The 19664-nt window shown below is 34.5% G+C and overlaps 1 long non-coding RNA gene across 2 annotated transcripts; it reads left to right on the top strand.

Moving 5' to 3' along the window:
• The first annotated feature begins 1834 nt into the window (after window positions 1-1834).
• On the top strand, window positions 1835-3991 carry LOC141701405 (uncharacterized). 2 transcript variants are annotated; one of them, XR_012566773.1, is made up of 4 exons: window positions 1835-2043; window positions 2129-2845; window positions 3086-3285; window positions 3479-3991. It is a non-coding gene; the product is annotated as an uncharacterized LOC141701405 (long non-coding RNA). The 2 variants fall into 2 exon arrangements; XR_012566774.1 differs by having other exon boundaries at window positions 3101-3285.
• Window positions 3992-19664: the final 15673 nt, after the last annotated feature.

The following is a 19664-nucleotide window of genomic DNA, read 5'->3' on the forward strand; positions in this document are numbered from 1 at the left end:
GGCCATGAAGCTAGAAATGGACTCAATCGAGGCGAATAAAATGTGGAGATTGATGAGGTTGCCACCTGGAGAAAAAGTGATAGGCCTAAAGTGGATCTACAAACTCAAAAGGGATGCAAACGGAAGAATGGTGAAGCACAAAGCACGCCTCGTGGCCAAAGGATATGTACAAGAGCACGGCATTGATTTCGATGAAGTTTATGCACCTTTCACTCGACTGGAAACGGTGAGATTATTACTAGCTCTGGCAGCCAAAGAGAAGTGGGAGGTTCATCACCTCGACGTAAAGACAGCTTTTTTAAATGGGGACATCAAGGAAGACGTATATGTGGCCCAGCCTCAAGGTTTTGAGAAGAAGGGACAAGAAAAGTTGGTGTACAAGTTAATGAAAGCACTATATGGCCTCCGTCAAGCACCTCGTGCATGGTATGCTAAGCTAAACTCTTGTCTTTTAAGTCTTGGATTTACCCGTTGTCCCTACGAGCATGCAGTTTATACAAGGAGAAAGGGAGATGAAAGCCTAGTTATAGCAGTTTACGTGGATGATTTATTGGTAACCGGAACAAGTGTCACAGCCATTGAAGCATTCAAGAAACAAATGCAGCTGCAGTTTGAAATGAGTGACATGGGCAAACTAAGTTACTACTTAGGACTCGAAGTCGCTCAAGGAGAAGGATGCATCGAGCTCAAACAGGCAGGATATGCTCGGAAAATTCTGGACAAAGCTGGCATGGCAAACTGCAACCCAACCAAGTATCCAATGGACCCAAAGGAACAGCTCAGCCGTGACGAAATGGGAAAATTGGTCGATGCTACAGAATATAAAAGTGTGGTGGGTGGACTTAGATATCTAGTTCACACACGGCCGGATATTGCATACTCTGTAGGTGTGGTAAGTAGATATATGGAGAAACCCACCAAGAAACACATGGATGCTGTAAAACGTATCCTAAGGTACATCAAAGGAACGATTCATCATGGCTTAGTATACTCGAAGGACAGTGGAAATCATGTGTTGACAGGATACAGTGACAGCGATTTGGGTGGACAACTGGATGACCGGAAGAGCACTGGAGGAATGGTGTTTTACCTAAACGAAAGTATCATAACCTGGGTCTCTCAAAAACAGAAATGCGTTGCTCTCTCAAGCTGTGAAGCTGAATTCATGGCGGCCACTGCCGCAGCCTGTCAGGGAATTTGGCTTCGAAACATCCTGGTGCAAATCACCTCGAAGACTATTGGACCAGTGGTGCTGTGTATAGACAACCGGTCTGCAATCGACTTGGCGAAGAACCCAATGTTCCACGGTAGGAGTAAACACATTGATATACGGTTTCACTTTATTAGAGAGTGCGTTGAAAGAGGAGAAGTCGTCTTGAGGCATGTTTGCAGCAATAGTCAGAGAGCAGACATTCTAACAAAGGGGTTGGCCACTGTCAAGTTTGAGAACATGAGGAAGCTATTGGGAGTCAAGGATCTGAACGAAGGACTTTGAGATTAAGGGGGAGATTGTTCAAATTAATCTCAAAGTATTTATTATTGCATTGTTCTATTTAGTTATTTGAATTAGTATTTGTTGATGGCATATTTTTAGGAGAAAGAATAAGTCATGAGATGTTAGAGTTTGTTTAGGAAACCACTTTGTACGTGGGCTAATTTTTAGCATGTTAGTTTTTCTGCACTTTCTATATATTGCTGTAACTCTCTGGGAAATAAATAAGTCGAAGCATTCCTTCAGCAAACACATTACTTGTTTACACAGTTATACTTATATATATATTGTTAGTAGCAAGAGTTTAGTGATCCCTGTATCCGTGTTCTTTGTTTTTTGTTTTAAAGAATCATTAAGGTTTAGTTCAGCAGTATCAGTTCTGTTAGCATTGGTGTTTGTGGGGATATGCTCAGGAATGGCAATCTCAGCACTCTTAGAAGGCAAAACAAATACACCAAAGCTCATACCTCAGTTGGACAATCGAGCCTCCTTATTTAACCTCTTCGCTGCATCTCCAGTCACCGTCACTGCATTCACTTTTCACTTCAATGGTTAGTTACAACTAATAGAAACAAGTACTCTTAAATGACACTAATTTTCTGAGGAAATTACTTACGAAAATGTTTTTAATTTCAGTTCATATTATTAGAGGGGCGCTTAGGGAAGCATCAGATATGACCTCAGTTGTTCGAATTTCTCTAGTACTTTGTTCAGGAATCTACTTTACCATTGGGATCTTCGGATACCTGTTGTTTGGGGATTCCATTATGGCAGACATACTTGTAAATTTTGATCAGGGTTGCCAGAAGTTAAAGCTACCCTTGTGATATGTCCTCTTGTTGTTGTGATTCAATGGGTAAATGAGATTGATCGATTTAACTTAAGAGGTAGCAACAAGGTGCTAGTGTGTCATGGAGGCAACAGAGGCAAAACCCTTCATGAATTCTCAGATTATGATTTTGTTATTACTACATATTCTATTGTTGAAGCTGAGTACAGGAAAAATGTTATGCCAGCTAAATATAAATGCATTTGGTGTGGAAAGTTATTATTTTATGAACATAAGATATCTATTCACCTGAAATATTTTGGCGGTCCAAATGCTATTAGAACTAATAAGCAGTCGAAACAGAAGAAGGGTAAGAATCCTCAACTAAACAGATCCTCAAACAGATCAGAGAAAGGCAAGGGTGTTGAGTCGGTGGATGAAGGAAAGGAGGAGTCTTCAAAGAAAGGGAAGCATTACAACAAGGATAAGACTTTTGGAGCTGGTTCTTCTACCAACAAGTCGGAAGGAGTTGAATATGGATCTTGTAACACTCGATGAAATGGGATCGTATTATACTGGAAGAGGTGAGTAGGTGGTTACTGTTAGAAATTATTTCATACTTGGCTGGTCTGATTTCTTATCTCATGTGTGTGGATATGTACATATTTAATTCATCTTTCTCACGGTTACTCTTTTTTGCATCTCTTTGAATCCAGATGATGTAGAATAAATTAGGAGCTGCTCTAATCATTTTTTTTGTCCAAATTTAAGCTTATAAGTGTATTTTTTCTGGTCAAGAGTGTCACCAAATTTCTTACTTACAGCTGCTACTACAGCAGGAAGCATCATTGGGATGACTTTTGTTCGGATGGGGTTTTTCACAACAAATTGTATGTTTGATAAATTCCTGAATTGGCTACTGGTGATACCCCTTTCTACTCTAGCAGGACTATCCAGAAGTGTTATTGATTATTTGTTAGGAGCCACATTCCAAATTACCGGATTTTTTAGTGTTCATAATAAGGTAAGTTTCATATATTGCTTCGCTACACTATTATTTATATATTTTTGTAATTGATATGAAAGGCTCTACAAACATATTCTGATGTGACACGACCCTAGCTAATTTGGTAAAGTTGTTTTAGATAGATTCTCTTCTTCTCACTCTAGCAGCGACAACCAAGCCTTAATCAGTGGTTTTTTTCTTATCTTGACAGCTCTTTGAATTACCCTATTTCGAATTATTGATTTAGTTGAGCTGAGAGCAATGGTTCCTAATCAAGGTCCAGGACACCCTACTTTAGTCATTATCCGAGCTGTTGAGCAAATTATGAGAGAGAATTTATTCAACTGTAAAAGTTTTAAAGCAATAGCGGCTAGAGATAACTTTTTAATTTCAGCTTTGTGCTAAATATTCGGTTGTATTGCTTTTAGACTGATTATTAACTCATATTGCTGTGCGACTAGGGAACACAAAGGTAAGATCTATGAAGTCATTGACGAAGCTAGAGCTTTTATGGAAGTTTTATGTGATGCTACCAACTTTGCTTCAGCTGATACTATTTATGGTTTCGCAGCATATCCATCTGGGGAGAATTGCTTGGGGAATGCGACTTTAGTGAGTTAGATAGGTTAGGAATGTAATTGTAAGTAGATAGTTTTTGATGTTGATGTAGATGTAGATATAGAAATATGTTGGTTGAATGCTGATATATAAGTTTTTTGGTATATATTTGTTCTCTTTTAGGATTATTTTTTATTGATATAGCTTTTAATTATTAAATGGGTTATTCTAATTGAGAGCTTTGTTTCTGTATTCAATGGGTTGTCCTTATTGAGAAACTTTGGAGGTAATTCTCCAATTTAAAGTTGTATGCTTGGAATCACTTACCTTGTAGTCTGGTGGATCAATCACTACAAGAATCTGGTCAATAGACATCGGTTTCTGGCCGATGTCTATGTTGTTTCATAACCGATGTTGATGTCGGTGATGTCTATTCTAGACATCGGCCATACACCGATGTCTTTTACCCCATTAGACATCGGTTTTTTCCAGAAAAGATGATATCTATCCGGCCAATTAGACATCGAATTTAATACAAAAAAAGTGATGTTTGTGTTCCTCTTAGACATGCATATTTGATTCTTTTACATCGATTTTCCATAATAAAGTGATGTATATTCAATTTTTTATATCAGTTTCCTACGTGCACCAAATTACTTTTTGCGCGAAAAAACCAAAAATGAATTTATTATTAACAACAAAAATCCAATATTCTCATTCTCACATGAGTGAGTACAACAAACATAAATTGCATAAGCCTATTCTATCGAACTCAAATTGTCAATATGTTGATCCGCAGTAGAGCTCGTTTCCTGAAGTCAATCAGAGTAACCTTGCTATCAGCTTTTTCTTATTTGTGTCATGTTGGTAGGGAATTCACTATTCCGGTAGAGCTGCAGTCTTACGTGATGTGGCTTTCTCCTGCACAATTGATCAGACATTTAATAGAGGTGATTCGCTTGGTAGGTTTGGATTGAACTAGCTCAGAACTTATAGGAAGCAATAATCTAATCCCATATACATTTGCCTTACTATTTTGTCAAGGTTTGAGCTATATATGCAATTTACAGATGGAAGTAGGATACTAAAACCATAGGCTATCACAAAAATAAACAGAACACATTCAGACCTAATATGATGCTAAAACCACATATCATCCTAAAACTAAACAAATCAAACACAGTTTTAAGGTCCACACTCATGAGTAAACTATGTTGAGTATGTTTATTTGGTTTAGCACGGTATAGAGGTACTAGCCTTGCAATTCATGGTAAAGATAAACTAGCTAGCACCAACACATTTTATTGTCACCAACACAAGACCAAGATATGTAAACCTTTCTGAGATGCATTATACTCTACTCTATTCTGCTCTATATCAACACAAAATAGGCCTATAGCTCTACTCTAGCTATATAGTCTAAGATCCCACTTCTGAATTTTAAAGTCAGTAGTGAAGCCTTGACAGGTGAGATTTGATGTTGTGATGACGCTTCTAACAACACACAGTAGTAGCGGATCTAGCTAAATGTTATGACTCACGAGGTAGATACCATTCTAAGTAACCAACTCGAAACCTTTGGTGTGAAGAGGACTATACTGGATCATTTTATATCTTTATCAAGTCTATATTACCAAAGAGAAGAACTTCGGTAGCCCAAAAGTGGAACGTGTGGCTAGCATATAGAATTAGTCACTTGACCATACCTGGATATCCTCATCATTTCCCCATCTCATATAGTTTCCAATTGTTCGAAGGACAGAAGTAACTACAAAATATTCTCGATGTCAACAACACATGTAAACAGGATAAATAAAAATTGGTACCAAATTTGACGAAAGAGACAATAGAAAAAATCTACTGACTTAATCAGCTTGAGAAGACGGATGACTGAAGTTCCAGTTTCCACCAATCCCTGGTCAGAGAGAATCAAAAGTGCTAGAGATACATTCACTATTACCGACCAGGATCGTTGATACTCAATGGCGGTGCTAATAGTACTAATAACTTTTGGCATCTGTCAAGATAATTTAAGATGATTAGACCAAGCATGTCAATATTATATTTAGATTTAAAGGAAAAAACTGACTAGTTGATAAGGTACCTTATCAGAGAGTAGATTTGGTGAAATCTGAAAAAAGACTGCCAAAAGCCCACAAGCATATTCTAACAATTCAAAGTGGTTGCTTTATTTTATATCATAGCATTGCAAGTTTCGGGATACGCTTTGGCTATGTTAATCAATGTATACAGAGCCTACACATAAGAACATCTGTTGTAACAATATATCATTTGGTTTAACAGTGAAGTAAAATATTTTAAGGACAGGAGGGGGAGGTTACCTGCGTCTGTACTGACAAATTCGGAGAAGAAATAAGGTTCACAAGATATGGAACTTATGTATCTTTAAACTCACTGCCAAATTTCGATGATACGGTATGTTCTAGCTAGAATAGAGCTATAGGGCTAGTGTAGAATAGAGCTATGACAAAGTGAGATATACCCCCAATTCATAATTGATAAGGCCCAAAGGGTGAACTATATCATCACAAAATATTATACTCTCCGTTTCTGCATCCCAATCTCTACCAAGTACCTCATCATAAACTAATTATAAACCTTAAAATTTCAAATCTACAACTTTACTAAAAAATGCAAGCTCATAAACTCATACTAACTAAAAGGAGAAGGTAGAACCTGTAAATAATTAGCCATAGTTTCAACAGTAGCAGTCTTGTTAATTCCAACTTCATAACACCTCAAAAATTTCTCCTTATAGAACATACAATAGTACTTCCCAAATTAAGCAATAAGTATCAAGCCTGATTATACGGTAAAATAAAGATTTCACTACAACAAAATAGAAGGACACAGTACCGTGCTCAGTCCCACTACAACATTTAAATACTAACAACTGTGAGCCTCATCTCCTTCGTTCCCACCATAGAAACCAGATCCTCAATCGAGTCAAACAAATATCCAACTAAAAGTAAGAAAAACATATTAAAGAAATTAGGGTTTTCAGTTTAAAAAATCCCCAATTTAAAACTTAATTGAACTAATAATCCAAGTTTACACATAAATTTTTTATCTTACCCACATACCGATTCAAACAAATTGAATTGAGTATCTACTCGAACGAATCGAATGAGTGAGAGTCGAGTTTCGACAAATCGAATAGAGTTGAACATGGCGGAGGGGAGTGGAACAAAAGTGAGTGCAGGTTGTAGTAAGTAGAGCAGAGGTGAGTGGTTGTGCAAGTGATTTATAGTAGTGAGAGATGAGAGGGAGAGATGAAGAGTTTCAGATGGGATGGAAGTGAGAGACGAGAGAGAGATTTATGAGAGACGAGAGAGAGATGAGAGTTAATTTAGTTTCTATGAAGAAGAGTGGGAAAATAATTGGTATCAAAGAGGGAAAATTTTAACAATTTTGATTAAGGGGGAAATAAACTGAAGTGGGCGCGAGTTGAATTTTTTTAGTCAATTTTAAACATCGGTTATTAAATAATCGATGTCTTCAAACAACAAAGACATCAGATTAACGCGGGGTGATGTTATTATATATTTTAACATCAGTGGAGTTAGTAACTGATGTCTAATGTGTGATGTCTATTTAACTTTTTCTTGTAGTGAATTATCATGTAATGCGATGGATTATCGTCCTTGGTGGATAAGAGGGTAAGCCAAGGCTATACCTAAACCTAAATTCAAGTGAGACATGTAATAATCGGAAATACCTAAAATCCCAAAAACATATGTAGGCCTTGGTTCATTGTGACTAGGCCTTATCGTTCGGCATTTTCAGACCGAGTTGGAGTCATAGTTAGATTTGGAGTCGATTCGGGAGTTTTTGTATTAAACTTGGATTAAATAAAATTAAATTAAAAATATGATATTTTTATAACCATACAAATTAATGAGCATGTTCAATTTTTAATTATATTAATTTAATATCTAAATAATTAAAACAATAAAATTAGTTGTTGACCTCTAATTGAAGATGAAACAAAATTGAGTAATGAATTCATTGCTAAACTCTATTTCAATACGTCATTTTTACGTTAAGATTTTAGCGACACCAATGATTTAACCAATGTAAAAGTTTTACTTAATTCATTTCAGTTAATACTTTTTTAAGTTGGTAGTTCTACTCAAAATTTTGTTGTAATACAACCTCTATTTTTTTATATAACGCTTTAATTTTTGCACATATTTCAATCCGCTTATTTAGAAATATAATTTTTTAAATTGTTTTTGTGAATTAAAATACTTAGCTATTTTTATTCATAGAAAGAAAATTGTGCAAATAAACTTTATCTACCTAGTTAAAGAACATTGAAATATGTGTAAAAGTTAAAGCGTCATATAAAAAGGGCGTAATGATTTAGCTCAATGCTAGTTATCATGTGAAAATTCCTTAGTATAAAAAACTAATAAGTTTACCTAAGTTCATAAAGAGTTTTTTACATTAAGCATCGTGCGTGCATGAGTTCGTCACTATGTGAGTTATCATCAAGAAGCACTTGAATGTATAATTTTACTTTATTGTATTTGACTGGTTAACTACATATCATAACCGGCGTTTCTTGAACACTTTACATCCTCCGCTCTTCTATTTTTTAAGTATGCAATACAACATTTTACATTCATTCAATCAATTATACAAACATGAGCAAGTTAGCTAATTTGTAATCCGCATCCTTCAGAGTTTCTGGATTGATTGTTTTCTCTATTGTATCAAGTTACACATGGACGGATTTAAGGTGGGCATGGGTGGCCATAGTCCCCTCAAAACCTCTTCATGAGCTTACAATGTTCCAAATTATGTATAAAAATTGATTAGATAGTGTATTTTATCCTCCCATAAATTGATGATCCCCATATAAATTCACAAATCTTGGAGCATCTCCAACAATGGATTGCCAAAATAGTTGTTAACCTTGTCAAATCATCATGGATATTAATATTTTATTTTCACTCAATTTCATATTAACTTGGCAATATTGTACTCCAATAGTTAGTAACATTTGTAGTCCCTAAATTAAATTATAAATAACTCAAAAACTAAAAAAAGTATTATTAATATACACATTTTATGCTTATATATATAGGATCTTACTCCAGTGAGAACCTGTTTTATTGTGAGATATGAGATTCAATCATAACGACTGATTCTTATACATTATTTAATACTTTACCACACATTAATTTTTTAATATTTAAATATTTTATCACCCTATTCTTTCTAATTCCACCACTTGCCGCCTCCAACCACCGCCGACCTCCATTTCAGGCGACCAACATTTCCGGCGACCACCAATAATCATCACCGCCAAATATAATATCACTTACCACCAGAGAATGAAAAATCACCACAATAAGAAATCACCACCATAATAGCAAAAATCACTCTATCTAACCACCGGTAAACAGAAAATCACCTTCGCAGAAAAAAATCACCACAATTGATCACTTCCTCTACCCACCAGATCCGGCCACTAACTCCATCATTACCTCCAATCACCAATATCATTACCAAAACCACCAAATTTAATTAAAGAACACCACATTTAAAAAAAAATCATCACAATATCACTACACCGAGCATATATACAAACCACCAATTACATAAGAATCGCCAAATACAAGCCAAAATCACCACAATTAAATTAAAAAGACTAATACACAACAAAGAAAATGCAATTTTGTAATAAATTAGATTCGTACATGATAAAAGGCTTGTGGAATTTTTGTGATCAAAAATATAAATCGGAGGCTATGTATATCTTTGTAGTCGTTAATTTTCAAGTGAAAGACGTCGGCGGCGATGAGGATGGTGCTGGAGGTAGGGGATGAAGATGGGGAGAGATAGAGGGAAGGGGGAAGGAGAGAGAGAGAGAGAGAGAGAGAGAGAGAGAGAGTGAGAGAGAGAGAGAGAGAGAGAGATGAAAGTCCGAAAATGAGTGATGGAGCGGCGACGGCATCGGGTGGTGGAGGTGGAGAGAGAGAGCACAGGTTAGGGTTGTATTGATGAGAGGGACTGATGAGAGGGACTGATAAAGAAATTTTGGGTTGGAACAATAATTGTGTGGTGGGGATTAAAAGAAATTTATAAAAAATTTAAAATAGAGGGCTGAGATAGTTCTCATATCTCACGGTTCTCATTTGAGCAACTCCCTATATATATATATAATTGGAACAATGTAAGCTCGTGGGGAGGTTTTGAGGGGACCATGGCCACCCCATTCCCCCTAAAATCCGTCCCTGTGTAGTTTGATACAATAGAGACAATGATCAATTCGGGAACTGTAAAGGATTCTGAGTACAGGCTAGCTGAGCTAACTTGCCCATGTTTATATAATTGAATGGATGTAAAAAAATGTTTATATTGGATACTTAAAATGCTGAAGAACTGAGGATGTAGAATGTTAAAAATAGTAAAATCGCACTCAAGTAAAATTTGAACTCAGGTAATTATATACATTGGAGGGCTTTTTGATGGATAACTCACCCAAATGCATGTAAACTTTTTATATTTTTACGGTTAAGAGTAAACGCAATTGAGCTAAAGTATACTGTACTCATCAATCAAAATTTCAAAACGACCAACTTAAAAAAAATCGTCAAATATTAATAAAGTATTTAGTATTTACTGATCAGAAGTCCATGTCAGCTACATTCTCCACATCATCCACTCACCGTTCTCCTGGATCACTCCTCCGTCCTCTTGTCTTGCCTTTGGACCGATTAGGACCACCTTCATTTCTGGTATCCTTATAATTTTTGTTTTATCCTTGTTGTTGGAAAATTTCTGTCTTGGTGCTTATCATAAACTTTGTTCAACCTATTGAGACATGAATGAAATGTTAATAGAGATGTGCTTGTTTTTGTTCAACACTTGTGGTCTTGTTCGCATTTCTTAGATTTTGTCTATTAATCATCATGGTAAAAGAGCTACTAATGCAGCACATTTCCTAAGTTTCTTTTGAGTTTTTTTAGTGCACTTTTTGCTTCTTTTTCATTCCTTGAAAGTATGAAGATGGAGAGAGAGAGAGAGAGGATGGGGAAGGAGAGAGATATAAAAGCCCGACGATGAGTGATGGAGCGGCAGCGGCGTCAGGTGGTGGTGGTGGAGGTGGAGGGAGAGTGCACGGGTTGGGGTGATGTCGATGAGAGGGAGGGATAAAAAACTGTTGGATTGGACCAATAATTGTGTGGTAAGGATTAAAAAAAATTATAAAAAAATAAAATAAAGGGCTGAGATTAGATCTCATATCTCAATATAATTGGGGATCTCATTTGAGTAACTCCATATATATATATATATATATATTAGATAATTTGATGTGCCCCAGATATATTCACAAACCTTACACATTTTGAGGTTTTATACACATAAATTCACAGTATGGTTCTTGCAAATCCATAATGTCTCAAAAAAATTTGGCTTCAAAAGTCATGTTCTATATTTTGGCCTTCCAAAAAAAATTTCTGGTTCCATCCCTATAGCTATACTGGTGGAAGTTTCTGATTTATGTTGATACTTACGTTGTTGTTAAATATCAAAGGTGGTATTAGTATAGATGATTGATGTTGACTTCAGTATGGGTGTTCCAAAAAAATTCAGTTTCTGATTTATGCTGATACTTACGTTGTTGTTAAATATCAAAGGTGGTATTAGTATAGATGATTGATGTTGACTTCAGTGTGGGTGTTATGAGCATCAAAGTTCGTATTGATATCTAATTTGATATGACAACAAAGTAAGTATTGATTTCAAGAGTTCGGTTTGAGTAAACTTTATGATTTATTCCATGATCATTGTTTCATGTTATTGTGGTTTACGATATTTCCGTAAACACTGTTTTATGAGTTTTATTCTCGTCAAGATTCAAAGTATTGCTGAAGCATTTCCCTCAAAAATATCAAAATGGTTTTCAATATAATTAAGGAATTAAATCTGGGATTCCTCAACTAAAATTTTATGATTCAGCAACTATTATTCTAAATGTTCTGCTCTAACGCAGATGTCAGTTTTATATCAAAACGACCCTATATATGTTATAATTATCTTGCTGAGCATTTCTTTCGCTCATACTTGCTTGTTTTCAAATCTAACCTCCAGTGAGGATTAGCTTGCGCTGTTTAGCTGCGTAATTCGAGGAAGCAAAGAAGAAGCTTTTGGGAAGGTGGTTGGTCCAGGGTTTGCGGACTAGGGTAAGTTTTATTGTATAAAGTTGTTTATATTATATTATATTATAGTTGTGTATTTTATTTGGGCCTAGTATACTTCATTTCGAAGTTATACTAGCGGGTTAAGTTTGGAGATTGAGAATTATTGAAAAGAGTTTTAAAAGGAAGAGAAAAAAATTTATTTGTGGAATTTGGATATCTTGTTTCTAGAACTGTAACCTTAAAAGATCTTGGATTAGTTTATGGTCATAGATGATAAATATCTTCCGCTGCCATTTGTTTATTGATTAAACAGGTTAATTTGGATTGAGGTTTCATAGTGACGACCAAATCCTCTGACCCCGGATTTGGGGGCGTTACAGGTTGGTATTAGAGCTGAGGTTATAGTAAACTAGAAACGAGAGTGTGTAGGAGTGTATATAGCTATGTGAGGACGTTTGAACTCATATCGAGTTCCTGTTGAACTATCGGATATAGTACCAACGAGTAAGTTAAGATAGGCGTATTCGTTTGAGATGGTTGTGATGAGCTGGATGGAACTCCGGGAAGCTACAAACTTCTATTATGGAACCTTTCGAGGATACTATGATTTGACGACGATGAAGATTATCGATATCCCTATAATATGAAGAAGTGTCGAGAATCGGATGACGAGTCAACAGAAGAATTCAAACAGAAGATAAGCATTAAGACTTTGGCAATACCTTCTCTTTCTATAATTTCTTTTGGCCTCTCTCAAAAGAAGTAATTGTTAGAGGATATATTCCCTAACACTCATTTTCAATCATAATTGTGTTTTAAATGTGCCAGAGCCTGTCATGAAGCCTATTTTTTAGGTTTTGATAGCTCTGTCAAGTTATGATAATTAATTCCACTTTTCTTATTTGGTGGATAGTTTCTTGATGATGTGACACCATTTGCTCATTTGGTGCCATAATTTTGTTCTCTGGATTTCATTTCCTTCAGAAATATCAGCTTTGAAATCTTGTCAGCTTTATTCATTTGATTTTCAATTTCTTTCATATTCTTTTATTCTGAATGAGATGAATAACCCTAACTATAGGGGACACAAGGTATCCCTGTCTGTGCGATAGGAGTTGAATGGGACGCCATCACTTGTGTGTGTTGTGAATACATGAAGGTTAACAATCTTTTGTAATGTCTTAATTTGGACACGCAATACCAAGTTCATTTGATCATATTGATCTCTCAGTTATTCTTTTATTTCAATAATACTTTTTCTCAAATTCAGATTTTGGTTCCGTTATGGTATCAAATTCTTTTCTCTTTGAAATTCTATATTTCATCATCTCAAATATTCGAAGGTATGCCAATCAAGTTAAGCTAAGTTGTCCTGGTCAAGTCAAAGCAGGGTTATGTGATAGGATTACCAAGAGCAACAGTGGACTGCGATGCGGTTAGAATATCAGTGGCGTATAACGAAGTCAATCTGTTTCTTTATTTCTCTCTCTATCTTTCTTTCTTTTCTTCTCTCTATCTTTCTCTCTATTCTTCTTTCTCGCGATCAGTAAAAGTGATTCTATTGAGGAATTGGTCAAAGGACGTGGATGGAACAATGTTGCAAGGTGAAGCTTCAGTGGTAACTGTGTGGTATAAAGAATTGCAGTGTTATTGGAAATTCTAAGAAAAGTTGCATGTGCAAGATTGGGAAGTTGTTAGGAAACCCTTAGTGCTCTCTTCTGCTGATTCCGAGGACGGAATCCTTATAAGGGGTAGATTGTAATATCCCATATATTCAAATATTATTATTATTATTATTTGGAATTATTAATTTGACTTTTATGTGAATTTTGGTGAATTATCTGATAAGTGGAATTGATGTTTGGGTGTTTAGATGTGACATTATTTGAATATTTGAATTTTTATATGTACACAATAAAATATAGATAATTGTGATATTTTTCTGGTAATTTTTGGACTGTTAGATGATTTTATATTGATTTATGAATTATTAATTATTTTCTGAATAATTACCAAAATTATTTTATAAAGCCGGGAATCGTCCGACTTCAACTGTTTTTGCGTTTTTACAACCCGAAACTCTTCCGAAAACTCCTTCCTAACCTAATCTGGTAATTCCGGACATTTTCCGTGTTTTGACTTTTTCAATCGGGATTACGGTTTGACTCGTGCACGGCCCGGCGCAAGATTTTCGATACGATAGTTATTTCGGTAATCAATAAAACCCGTATTCTCGAGAGACGGGATATTTTTACGTTATTTTCGTATATAGTGTTTTATAAAAAGCCCGGTTTTTATAATTATCCAATTCTGGTATTGAATTGTATCCTTTTTATAGTTACTTAGCGGCTAAGCAACTAATTTAACGATCCAAACGATCCAGAACGATCCAATATTCCATAAATATAAATAGTCTATTTCTTATTTCGTTTATTCTATTTATTCATTTGCAACCAGTTAAAATACCGTAAATACAGAGAAAAACCCGAGAAACAGAAACGTTTCCGAGAATCAATAACACGAATGAAGGCGTTATCAAACTCTGATTCGGGCGTGCAGCATATCAAAACGAAGCTCTCGAAATCCTCTTTCTGAATCAATCATCAGTTTCTTCCCAGAAATTATGGTAATTTTCTTATTTATTTATTTATATTCGAATTATTTAGTAATTAAATTATGAAAATTTGTTCTTGATGTTGTTGATATGATTTGATGCTTCCATGTTGTAGAGCATGTTTTTCTGGTCGATTTGGTATATTATACTTCAAAATAGAGTTCAATATCATATAGAAATTAAGGTTTGATTTTCTAAAAATTTCTTGAATATGTGTTCTTGGTGTTCTTGGAGAATTCTGAAAATCAAAGTTAATTTTGAAGGTGTTATTGAACAGCAAATCACAAGTATGAATATCCATTGTGAACCTCTCAATCTGTTCTATCTGATTTGAGCATCAAAATCAATTGAGGTTTGGTAATTTTCAAATTCGTAATTTTTGGGTTTATACCCGAATTTGGGGTTTTTATTTCTGCTAAACCTGGGTTGGATTAAATGATTTCAGTATATTACTCGTGACCTGAGCTTTGTTTTGAGATATATTTCATTAAATTTGGTGTTAGTTTGTGTAAAATCGGTGTTTGGCCGGAAAATCGGGCTTCAACGGCGGCGAGTTTTCCGTTGGCTTTCCAGTCGATTCGTCAATGGTTTGAATGATTAGTTGTAGCAGATGAATTCCTGCAGGGTTGTAGAAGATTTTCCCGTGTTTTTGACTGGGTTTGGTTCACTATTAGGCTTGCCGGAAAGCTTGGTGGCCGCCGTTAATGGCGGCCGGCCCCCGGAGCAGAACTGGGGAAGACGATGGCAAACTTCAGTTTAGCCATCGTTCTTTCGTCCTTTTTACAAACCAGCCCCTGGCTTTTTCAGAAGATTTAAAAATTGGATTTCTGTTTTTATTATTTACAAAAATTGTATTATCTTTTTATAATTACTTTCAGAAAATGTTTGTATTTATTTTAAATTCCAAAAATCAATATTTTTAATTCTGAAAATAATTTTTTTATTTAAAAATAAATCTTAATTATTTAGTTAATTAATTTTAGTTGATAATTAATTATTTAATTAGTCCAATTAATTTAAATATTAATTGATTAATTAATTTAATTAGTTATTAATTAATTTTAATTGATTATTTAATTAGATTTATTTATTTAAAATTGATTTAAAAATTCTGAAAATAGTTCGAGCTTTAAAATATTATTTTGAATTATTTTCAGGCTCAATAATTCTTATAAAATTATTTTTCGGGTGTTCGAGCCCTATTATTTAATTATTAAATGATTCGGAGATTGTTTTTATTCCGAAAAATGTTCAAAATTGATAATAAATCAACCGTTCGTCCGTTTAATACAAAACGAACGCGTATAGACTCAGAAAAATATTCTGCTTTCAATAAAAATACTTTCGAGACCCAAATCCTTTTGTTTTGAAAGGTCGCTTGTTTTACGAATCATTCTGAGTCGATTATTGATCGAAAAATCATATTTTTGACCCGATTTCTGTTTTAAATGTACTGAGTCGACCCTTTTGATGAACCGAGTCTTATGTGATATAAATTATGTGATCTATGAATTATGTGCTTATGTGTTATGTGAATTATGTGCATATGTGGATCAAGAGTCCTGTGATTGTCTGTTATAATTATGTGTGGGCTATCGTATGGGTAGATGATAGGATTTTGACGCGTAGTTCATCGAGTGATTATCATTTAGGTGATTAAAGTGTATCTTTTAATTATAGATGCGGATCGTTCGAGTTGATCAGGACAAGACGTTGGATAAAGAATGAGATGGAATGGAATTGGATATCTGGCTTCTAGCAATCGCAGGAGCAACATATTGATGGAGTGTTAAAAAGAAAGATGGTGATGTTTTGAGACAGAATGTCAGAATAGATGCGTCTTTACGAGTGTGACTAACCACTAAAACCCAAAGGCAAGTATCTCTATCATCACTTATTGTTCAAGTGATATTTATTTTAAATCTTTTGATGCAAGTATTGTTTTCCCTATTCTCAGTTTAGAATCGATAAATGTTTTACATATCGTTGAATTAAATAATTCTGTTTATGAAAGTATTCTTCCGCTATTCTATGTTGAGAGTAGCTAAGTGATTTTACTTATCCAATTATCGGATTTACAATGTTTTGGATTTTGAGAAAAGTGATTTGGTTGTGAGTATTCCTGCCCAAGTGAATGGGAGAATAAAATTATTTAGGATGTCGAAGGATTCGGCTCCTTTTTCAATAAAAAGGTTTTAAGATTGGAATGGTTACTGGTTATTGGTTACAGCGTAGGTGATCGAGATATTGGTCCAGCTGTAATATCTTTCAAGGCTAGTTATGCCTTTTATGACGCCCTATAGGTACCGTATGTCTTCGGGATACGGGTAGTACCTATATTTACGGTATGGCTGCGGGATACCGGTGCTGTTTCGTGACTGATCATCAGGAACAACATAGTGCATAATTGGTTCCAATCTAAATAGATATCTAAAATTCTTTATTGTTTTGATAATCATAGCATAAATAATTTATCAACTGTTTCTGTTTTGGAATAATGGTGAAATGCAGTTTTGATTTAGATTCTGATTTATGCTGATACTTACGTTGTTGTTAAATATCAAAGGTGGTATTAGTATAGATGATTGATGTTGACTTCAGTATGGGTGTTGTGAGCATCAAAGTTCGTATTGATATCTAATTTGATATGACAATAAAGTAAGTATTAATTTCAAGAGTTCGGTTGAGTAAAGTTTATGATTCATTCCATGATCATTGTTTCATGTTATTGTGGTTACAATATTTCCGTAAACACTGTTTTACGAGTTTTATTCTCGTCAAGATTCAAAGTATTGCTGAAGCATTTCGCTCAAAAATATCAAAATGGTTTTCAATATAATTAAGGAATTAAATCTGGGATTCCTCAACTAAAATTTTATGATTCAGCAACTATGATTCTAAATGTTCTGCTCTAATGCAGATGTCGGTTTATATCAAAACGACCCTATATATGTTATAATGATCTTGCTGAGCATTTCTTTCGCTCATACTTGCCTGTTTTCAAATCTAACCTCCAGTGAGGATTAGCTTGCGCTGTTTAGCTGCGTAATTCGAGGAAGCAAAGAAGAAGCTCTTGGGAAGGTGGTTGGTCCAGGGTTTGCGGACTAGTATAAGTTTTATTGTATAAAGTTATTTATATTATATTATATTATAGTTGTATATTTTATTTGGGCCTAGTATACTTCATTTCGAAGTTATACTAGCGGGTTAAGTTTGGAGATTGAGAATTATTGAAAGAGTTCAAAAGGAAGTGAAAAAATTTATTTGTGGAATTTGGATATCTTGTTTGTAGAACTGTAACCTTAAAAGATCTTGGATTAGTTTGGGGTCATAGATGATAAATATCTTCCGCTGCCATTTGTTTATTGATTAAACAGGTTAATTTGGATTGAGGTTTCATAGTGACGACCAAATCCTCTGACCCCGGATTTGGGGGCGTTACAAGCTATGTGAGGAAAGTGACATTTTTGACAAGTTTGTCCGAACGGGTGGATGCTGAATTGAATGCTCAATCTGATGATTCTTTTGTAGTTATTATAGCAAGTGCTAAAGTTAATAAGTACGAAGGTACATTCTGGGAACTCTATCAAACCTTAATCTTAAAATTATAATTCATTGTTGTACCTGAGAATGAACTTCTAATTTCATTTTGTACTTTGATATTTAGGTGAACTTTATCTCACGAACTACCCGGCAACGAGATTCTATATTAACATCAACAACTATAGTGTAAAGGATTTGCAGAAAAAGTAATTACAATTGTAGTATAATAATATTTGATTATACATTAGGATTGCTTCATTTATACCATATTATGAATATGTTAATTTAGTACTTCTAATATTAGTTCTGATATTAAAAACAGAATGATGGATCCTACTTTCCGAAGAACTCCAGATGATGTTGATGAAAATGACATTGTTCTCTTAAAGAATGTAGAACAGATTTGTAAGCTTGACGAAAATTTCAAAGGGGTAATTTGTTTAAAGATATTATTTCATGAAGCATTACTGAAATATTGTTATTAGAAGCGCACTATCAAATTTCCATCCTATAACAAATTATGTTTTGTAGTGTATTGTCAATTGCCACCCTTACCTTAAAAAAGGTAGAATATGAATCAAACTGGTTTGTTTACGTATGTTGGAAATGTGATCTTGATTTGGTCTTGGAAGATAAAAGATATACATGTCCTAATGTTGGCATGCATGAGATATTACCCATACCCTGAGAAAAGGTATCTGCTGAGTATACTCTGAAGCAATTGACTTTTCATTTTATTTGAAACTTAAAATTTACTGAACTAATCGTGAACATTTAATATTAAATCAGGTTTAGAATTTGTGGGTTATTCTCCGATTCAACTGGAGTACTTCCTGTTGTACTCAAAGATGCTGAGTTGAAGAAGTTGACCGGCAAAACTGTCTTCGAAGTAATGTTGGATGAAGCAGAAGTACGTTCAATTTCCAGCTATTTGTTATTTGCATGAGCATTTCTTATTTTAACATTGGAATCCACTGTGTTTATTATTTGGGAGTTCCACAATTTTTATAATTTTTTAATTAACTGACGAACATGTTTTGTTTACCTTTTAAGGATGATTGTTCTATATCAAAGTTACCTCCATGTATAAAACTGCTTGAGGGAAAAGACTACACTGTCACGTTATGCATTAAGGAAGAAAATCTGAAAGGTGCTAGCAAACTGTATGAGGCATGTTCTATTTTTGAAGGTTTTGAAATGGTTGATGAGAACAATAATAATGTTGATCCAAAGGCTTATACTGAAGAGAATGTGAATTAAGTGTAAGAAACTTTACAGAATATGACAATAATTGTGCCCAACTAATGTTAAATTGCAGAAATCTTTATTTAAAATAACATAGATTATTTTTCAGGAAATGGATTGTTTTGTGGTGGAACATGTTCCTAAGAATCAGAAGAAAATGTACATGACCGGGAAAGAAATCTAAAGTGCGCAAGAAGCCTCATACATTATCTCTTATTGATGATGAAAATGTTCCTTTGACAAAGTATAGGAGCATTAAG

Source organism: Apium graveolens, unplaced genomic scaffold (genome assembly GCF_009905375.1).
Source record: "Apium graveolens cultivar Ventura unplaced genomic scaffold, ASM990537v1 ctg3792, whole genome shotgun sequence".
NCBI lineage: Eukaryota > Viridiplantae > Streptophyta > Magnoliopsida > Apiales > Apiaceae > Apium > Apium graveolens.